The 9,018-nt window shown below is 34.7% G+C and overlaps 1 long non-coding RNA gene across 1 annotated transcript; it reads left to right on the top strand.

Annotated features, from left to right (window-relative positions):
• Positions 1–8,036: 8,036 nt before the first annotated feature.
• On the top strand, positions 8,037–8,724 carry LOC139507159 (uncharacterized). Its single transcript, XR_011660579.1, has 2 exons — positions 8,037–8,309; positions 8,484–8,724. It is a non-coding gene; the product is annotated as an uncharacterized lncRNA (long non-coding RNA).
• Positions 8,725–9,018: the final 294 nt, after the last annotated feature.

The following is a 9,018-nucleotide window of genomic DNA, read 5'->3' on the forward strand; positions in this document are numbered from 1 at the left end:
TGTCAATTTCCATTTTTTTAAAACTTATGCACAAGACTACTGCACAATGTTTATTGATTTTAAATGCTGCGTTCCAAACCAATTGTCCTAGAATGAACTACTCATATTTGAACACTGTCACATGCATGAATTAATTATGTTTCAAAGAAGAAGTAGAACACCAATAAGTGAGTTGGTTAATGATTGGTGAAATTTAATGATAGTTTATGATTATCCTTTGTAAGAATGTATAATTCTTATGTGATTTGCATATTAGGGAATACGTTGATATGATTGGTCTAAAGGATTTCCAGTAGTTGTTCTTGACGTTGACGAACTTCTTTTCGTAGCTAATGTAATCAAGATGGCGGCGATAATAACTAGACTTTAAGATGTGTCCATATATATTGGCTAGTTTTAGTGAAATCTATTTTTAATAAATTGCTTCGCCAAGCGCAGCTTGATACGACCGCAGAGGTCCAACCCTGAACAGTTGAAGCCAAAATGGACACAATATTCGCTCGTTTGAATTTGGATTGTAATTAAATATTTGACACATAATAGGTTTGACACAAAAGAACTGTAGTCAGAGAATATAGAATGGTTTATATGATTGAATTTATATTCGATCAAGTTTTGTAAAAGTTGGACACATGGTTGAAAAGGCAACAGTTACACCCACAGTAAAATATATCAAACTTTTAGTCTATCAATAGCTGCATGCTGCTACCTTCACCTATGATTCCAAAATGAATGAGTGGTCTTTCTCTTTTCATACAGCAATTTAAAACAAAGTTTAGGAAATATATTCCTAGGGATTTTAAACATTGCATCAACAAATCGAAATGAAATCCTTGACCGCATTCATCATATAAAATCAAAGAAAAACGAAAGATACCAGAGAAACAGTAAAACTCATAAATCGAAAATAAACTGACAACGCCATAGCTAAAATGAAAAGATAAACAGACAAATAATAGTACACAAGAAACAACATAAAAAACTAAAGACTGAGCAACACGAACCCCCACCAAAAACTGGGGGTTATCTCATGTGCTCTGGCAGGGTAAGCAGATCCTGCTCCACATGTGGCACTCGTCGTGTTGCTCGTGTAATTAAAAATCCGGTAAATAGTCTTATTCGGTAGGTCACATTTATGAAAAGGGAAGAGGATTGTAGTTACGACGTAAGAAACATATCCGATATCATTTGTGAATCGGTTATTCCGTAACGGTCAACCAACTCGTGATGGCGTCCGTAAATTTTACGAAGGGATGATTTAAACTCTCACCATTTGGAACTCTTGATTTAATAGCTTCCTTGTGAACAGCAAACCTCTATAAAGGAAATCATGATAGGAAATACAAGCGCGGGAATATCGTATCTTTTGGGAGATATATACTCCGTATGCAGGCGCTGCTGGAATGTTGCTACAATAGAAATGGAAAGTTGAAATCAGCTCGTTTGTCGTAAAGTTTTGTTTTTAACCGACCCTCATTGTAAATTTCTAGATGCAAGTCGAGATATGAGGCAGACGTAACTGTAACTGTTGAATCCTTTATCTAGAGTTCAATGGGATAGATGCGTTCAACATAGTCACCAAGTTTTAAATCATTTAATAAGAGAACATCATCCTTATAGCGGAAAGTAAAGTTAAAGGATATTGCTAACTTCTTATTTTTCATACTAAGAAGTAACTTAAAGATTGTATGAAGTCAGCCTCATAATAATAAAGAAACAAGTCGACAAGAAGAGGGGCACAATTAGTTCCCATTGGAATGCCGACAGTCTGTTGAAAAACACGTTCTCCAAACGTAAAAAATATGTTATCGATCAAGAAATCAGGCATCTTGATAATGTCAGTTTAAGAGAATTTAAGAGATAACTGTATTGTATTTGAAGCTTTAAGGACGTCCATCGGTAGTTTTACTGTCGCAAATTTACGCGTCGCCAGGTAAACGGGTATTTGCGACAGTAAAACTACCGATGGATGTCCGAAAAGCTTTAAATACAATACAGTTATCTCTATTCTAATGCAAAGCAAGTTCATAATTAAATTTCAATCATTATTTCAGTGTAAAATCTTCATTAAAGAAAATTCCGCGAAAATATGTTATCTTCTTTGGTCCCTATAATAGGTGACGTCATAGATATGCTTCCGGCGTCTAACATAAACACCGGGCGTTTTCTGGCTTCTGTGCCGCTTCAGAATGAATTAAAATTTGATAAAAAGATTTTTAGGTGCAATATGTGAGTTTTTTTGGCTTATTGTTGTAGAAATTACATGTCAATACATTCAGCAATTCAAAATGTCGGCTTCCTTAGTTACAGACAAGGAGATAGAGAATTTTACGCTATCTGTCATCCAATCAGAACCATTGATACAAAATAATTGAAATAGAATTTTAGTTTGAATCAGTGTGATTCTTTACAAAGTAGGTTTTATCCCTCCCTAAGAAATGATACTTGTATCTTCGTTGGCCATTCTTTTTTATGAAACAAAGCAATATCAACTCTTTCAATTTGTCTTTTAGTGTGAAATGGGGTATACTTGTGTATAGTGTAGAAAAGTCGAATGTTTTAATACTATTTTATCATATATCTCTTATAATATTGTCGAGTTTTCATTATGTTTGATCATGTTTGTTTTGTATTTGCCATAACCTAAATTGGTTTTTGTCTGTTTTGCAAATAAAGAATTATTACAATATGAAAGAGTCTTAAATTGTATGTACTTTAAAAGATCAGTGGCGGATCCAGAAATTTTCATAAGTGGGAGCCCACTGACTGACCTAAGAGGGGGCCCGCTCCAGTCACGCTTCAATGATTCCCTATATAAGCCACCAAATTTTTTCCCAAAAAGGGGGGGGGGGCGGGCCCCCTTGGCCCCCTCTAAATCCGCCTCTGAAGATCTTTGGATTTTTTTAGTATCCACATCTGATTCACGCCACTTCTAGAAAAGGCAATTACACAATAACGTTGAAGCCAGCTTCGATTGCTGATAAAATAGATGATAATAATTCAGAAAAAGATTTCGTGGAGCACTTGGAAGATCCAACAATATACCATTGTTTGTAAGAACGCTTATGTAGTTAAGGGTGCTGTAAACAGTTTCGTATAAAAAAAAAATAGGCGTTATTCCCCGACAAAAAATAGCCATGGAGGAAAACCCCTGTTTATTTACTCAATTGGTGAAAAAGTATCATGTTTTTTGTATTTGATTGTGAACATTGGTTAATTAGCTTTCAATTAAAACAGGTTGAATGATTGAAATAATTAAAAAAAATATATTAAATATACATGTTTTGAGGGGAGACAACACTGTAAACATCCTGGGTTTTTTTTGCAGTGAAAATTGAAAACTTATTTGCATTCACTGTAGCTCTTTCCCGAGCAGGAGACCGTACCCTCAAACAAGATTTTTTTGAAAGGCCAGGTAAAAACCTACAAATTTCATACAGTTTGATTATGTAAAATGGGCATGGATCATGTCTTCATGGGTGCCCACATGTATGGAACGCCATGACTGTCTTCTGATGTTGATTGTTTAATATGTTCGGTGCTTTATGCATTATGTTCAGTGGTATGTATATTATGTTCAGTAGATATCCTATTATGTTCAGTAGTTATTACATTATGTTCAGTAGTTATTACATTATGTTTAGTAGTTTTTACATTATATTCGGTGCTTTAGTTATTACGTTCAGTAGTTTCATTATTATATGCAGTGGTATTTAAATTATGTTCGGTACTTCTGACGTTATATTCAGTACATTTTTCATTATGTTCAGTACTTTCGACATTATGTTCAGTAGATTAAATATTATTTGCTGTACATCATGTAATACCTTCAGCAGTCCCGCTTTCTTTATATTCAGTAGATTATTTATTATGTTCAGTAAAAGCATCTGTATTATATTCGGTTCGTCCAACTTTATGTTCAGTGGTTGTATCATTATGGTGATGTAAGTAAAAGTGGTTGTATCATTATGATGATGTAGTAAAAGTCGGGAAGTCAATAACGGAAATTGTCGGAAAAAAACGAACGCGGATATTTTTGACGGACGTTTTATTCATGAACACCTTTACATGATTAAATGAAAATGAAAGAAATGGAAGCAGTTTTAAATCGGTGTGGTTTACGTTTCCAAGTTGGCATTTTTCACCAGGAAAAATAACTCCTGACTTAATTTGTAAGTTGTCGCTACAAGATTTCGCATATTTAGGTAGGAACGACAGGAGAAAAATAATGGAATTAAGAATAGCTTGTGTTCATTTCAGCAGCAATATTTTGACTAAGATAGCTCGAACAAATGACTAACGGATAACTTTTTTTCAATCCGTTCATGTCCGCTAGACGTCCGTTCTTATCTGTTAGACGTCCGTCCATATCCGTTGCATGTCAGTTTAGCGTATGTTTAATCCGTCGACGTCCGTTCTGTCTGCATGGTGGAAAATTTTGAGCATGTTCAAAACTTTGAACTGACGTCCAATGGATGAAATGTCCGAATACTAAAAAAATTATTGAAGTTTAAATAAGTCTGACCTTAGATTTTCAGATCAGTTGAGGTCTATTCATTTCTCTGTTCTGCTAGTCCAGGTTTTTGCCGGGCATCAAATATTTGTTTTTTATTTGAAAAAACATATTTTTGATAAAGTAGGGTTCATTTAATAGAATTCTTATTTGAAGAAAAAAATCCATTGAAAAAAAGCAGCAATTGTTATTTGAATAATTTGAGTCATATGTGTTGAGGTCTATCATCTGGGATTCTATTTGAAATGTATGGGATAGGACACTGCTCAGCAGTATAAATGTGTTCTAATTTCTTGATTTTTTTCTTTTAGTGTTTTTTACATCAATTTCATGTATCACTTAAGATTCAGTTTTATGTAATTTTTTGTTGTTTGGTTTGTAGCTGATTTTTATCTCACCTTGCCCGAAGGGCCAAGTGAGCTTTTCTCATCACTTGGCGTCCGTCGTCCGCGCGTCCGTCGTCGTTAACTTTTTACATTTTGAACTTCTTCTAGAGAACCACTAAATGGAATTAAACCAAACATGGCATGAATGTTCCATATGAGGTGCTGACCAAGTGTTGTTACTTTGTAGCCGATCCATCATCCAAGATGGCCGCCAGCGGGAGACTTAGTTTAACATAGGACCCTATGGGAAATACATACAAATGTCTTCTTTTAGAGAACCGCTGAATGGGATGAAACCAAACAGAACATGAATGTTCCTTATGAGGTGCTTACCAAGTGTGGTTACTTTGTAGCCAATCCATCATCCAAGATGGCTGCCAGCGGGGGACTTAGTTTAACATAGGAAAATCTTCTTTAAGAGAACCACAGAATGGAATGCAACCAAAGTTGGTCTCAATCATTATTTAAGTACCTGTCATGATTAATATCTTTTTTTTCAAAAACCCAAGTAGAGTCAGGTGAGCGACACAGGCTCTTGAGAGCCTCTAGTTTTGTTGCACTCTTTCTTTTTTAAAGCTTATTTGCTTTTTGGTTGGTATTTCTTTCTCTTGGTCATCATGGTCATGAGTATTAATTTGTTATGATGAGGTTGGTAAAGCTTTGCTCACACGGAACGGCAAGCTAAAAAGGACCACAAAAAATACTATTGTAAAACAATCCATGAATAAATTTGATCTATGATACAATGTACAAGGACATATACAGGGGACTTTGGGATTCAGATATGTATATTGCATCCAAGTAATGTGGCAGCAGCTTGAATTGCAATTGATGTAACCCACATACTTCATTTTGTGTACTTCAAAGTAATATGCCTTGTATATTATGCATATAATATATCTATTAAAAGTCATTGTATTTTCATAGTTAATAATAGCTTCCTATAGCTGTATAATGAAACATATGGGAATGCAACCCGAGTATAAATCTCACTTTCTTTGGTATAATTTTCAAAGGTGTACCATGATTTTGATTTTCATTGTCTTTGATAAGAAAACAAAAATAGAAAGTGTTGTTTTTTTTACATTGGAACAACAGAGTCAGTGTGGGGCCACTAAGCTCAACTGCCCGCTTTGCACCAGCTGATATAAATGAATGCTTAGGGTGGGAATCGAACCCACATACACCAACTCATATATTGTCCTATATTTTTAAATGAATTAAAATTTGCTCAAAGAATAAACAACCAAACAAATTAAGTATAATAAAATTTAATAAAATGTTCCAGGGGCGCAGGTTCATACAACCCCAGAAGTTGAACCCTGAACAGTTTGGGCAGCCAAGTATCCCAGGACACAACATTTAAGCTTGATACAGCTCTGAATTTGGATTGTGACACAGCATAGGTTTCTGACACAGAATGAATGTGGTCTATTAAGAACTTAAATTTTTTTAAATTGGACATTTATCTTTTATGGTCCAATTAGATTCAGCATTTTAAAGAACCTCAAAAATGCAATTTTTAAGGAAATCAAACAAAGTTTAAGTTTGGACCCTTTTGGCCTCATATGGACCAATTTGATTACAGGGCCAAAAAATAAAAAAATCTAAATACATAGTAAGATTCAGTATATATATCAAAGAACCCCATATCTTGATTTTTTGTTGAAATCAAAGTATAAGACAAGTATTGTTTTTGGCACCTCATTCCTAACCAGTTTATAGGGCCATAAACCCATAAATCAATCTCAACCTTCCTTTCTTTGTATGGAACCTTGTGGTACAATTTCAGAAAGATCCATACACAAAGTGCACTCCCAGTTTGATAGACATATTTTGACAGAATAATGAAACTCAAAACAGAAATTTCGAAAAATCGTTGAAAACTCAGAAAAGTAACAAGAAACTTTAAAAAGAGCTTAACGATAGAATAAGGTTTCAGCTTCATAATGATATCAACTGTTTTGTTTTGCGCTTCGTAGTTGTCGAGTTTTTAGAAAAAATCAAAACACCGTATTTTTTGTTTTGTAATCCGGATGAAACCCCCTCAAGTTTCAAGACAGAGGTCTATTCTAATGAGAATTTACTCAATACAATATTACAAACCTATGTTTAATGAGGCATTAAAATGATACCCAAGGCCTTTCCTAAAAGTTTATTCTTGATTTCGGCTTTATCTCTCATATATATCGTCTCAAGCAAGATGACCCCGTGAATTTAAAGACCGATCTATATGACAGGAAATGGACCACCGTCATGATTTTTCATATTACTCATCATACTTCCGCCTGAGCCAGACATGGATTTAAGGTGGCACGGTAGTATTTGCATTCCAGAATTTAGGTTGCTCTTTTGTGTACCCTACTTAGGTAAATGTATCTAAACAGTGTGATTGGACAAAAAATACAGTATCAACTGAACATACTTTCCCAAACTGAGGGATGAATCAGGTGTAGAAAAAATATGAAATAATTTTACATACAGATGAAAATGAATTTTGAGAATTTTTTTAAATTTTGTATTCACTGCACCATAAAAGACCTAAAATTACTAGTGGCCTTAGGTTTCTAAAAATAGCAAAAAAAGTAAACGGTCATGATACATATTCAAATTCATTTCTGAATAGTAAAATGAAAGTACTTCAGTTAAGTGTGAATGTAGATTTTTTTTGCAGTGTTAGGAAGTGGTGAAAATTCTAAAAAGGCTATCATTATCCCTATGGGCCAGGAAATACTACCGTGCCACCTATAGCTCTGCAGGTGCTCTGCGGGTATCCCGATTGATCTCGAGCCGCGTTTCCATTCCTTTTAAATATACAATTGGTCTGACCAACATACAAGTCCTTGTCGTTGGATGTGCTTGGAATAAATCGTTTGCACATTTTTTGTCTGTGTTCCAATTTAAATCATTAATGTCTTAAATCAAAGAAAATACTTTTTTGCAGAAATGTGCAAAGTCGTTTTGTTATTTTCTGTCTCCTAAGGCCAAAATTTAAAGCTTTTGTTTACTTGAGGCGGACTCCCAAATGCCAACTTCCGGTCCATTTTGAAATTTAAATAATAACCCCGTACCGGGACCTCGTGAGAGAGTATGGCTAATAGCTAATACCCGGGAACCAGGATAAAAAGTGGCAAACGCAGTCGTTTCTAAGGACTTGCATGCTTTCCAAATGATTTGAGTTATTTTTCTTTTATATTAATATATATAGTTCAATTTTAGATATACAAAAAGATACCACATCATTTCCGACTGAACCGGCAAATAAGAAACCGAAAAAAAGAGAAAATTTTATTAATTGCCGCCAATTTCATTTTTCCGCGAAAGTATCCCAACTTCAGAATGGCGGGCTTGAGTATGAGTCACATTGTTGTTTTAGAAGGAAACAACAACGATCTAGACGAACAGACAAGGTAAGATGGTAGACTTGTATGCTCTGTGGTATATTTTTTTTCAAGAGAATTTTCAATAACAGGAATTGATATATATATACTTTAGATCGTTCGAATTATTTGAGTAATACATTAACAGCTTTTTTGATGGAATTTTGCGTGATATTATATTATCCAGTGTTTCTTTTTTTACAGCTCAAATGGCTGTTAACAGCAGTATGAAATTTGGTTAAAATGCTATACTATGCTACTGGTTTGATATTCGGGTGTATTATGTTGTCGTCCGCATGCAAACTATCCATTTCCGGTTATAAAGGGAAACTGGTCAGTAATGAAGTATTAGAAAAGAAAATCCTGAAAGTCGAGAGCATGATGAGAGAAACACTTGGAAGACAAGAAACGATGCTCCACAAAATCATGGGAAAGGGACACAAAGGTAGGGAAAAATGGAATATGAATTGGATACCATTTTTATTTGCTTTCCGAAATTAACTTGGAATGCATGCCAAGAAATTGCCTCCGTTGAAATTCTGCAAACACCCCATAGAGCAAATTACATGGATGATTAATATTGACCATTTGGTATATGGCTGTGTTCTAAGCGACACGTACATGAAGGTCATAAATTAATTTCTTCAATGAAATCAAATCTTTAGCTACTAATGACTGCCGTAGGGGGTCGACCGGAATTTTAGCGAGGATTTCTTGGCATGGAGTAACAGATAGAAAA

Source organism: Mytilus edulis, unplaced genomic scaffold (assembly GCF_963676685.1).
Source record: "Mytilus edulis unplaced genomic scaffold, xbMytEdul2.2 SCAFFOLD_2424, whole genome shotgun sequence".
In the NCBI taxonomy this organism is placed as follows: Eukaryota; Metazoa; Mollusca; class Bivalvia; order Mytilida; family Mytilidae; genus Mytilus; species Mytilus edulis.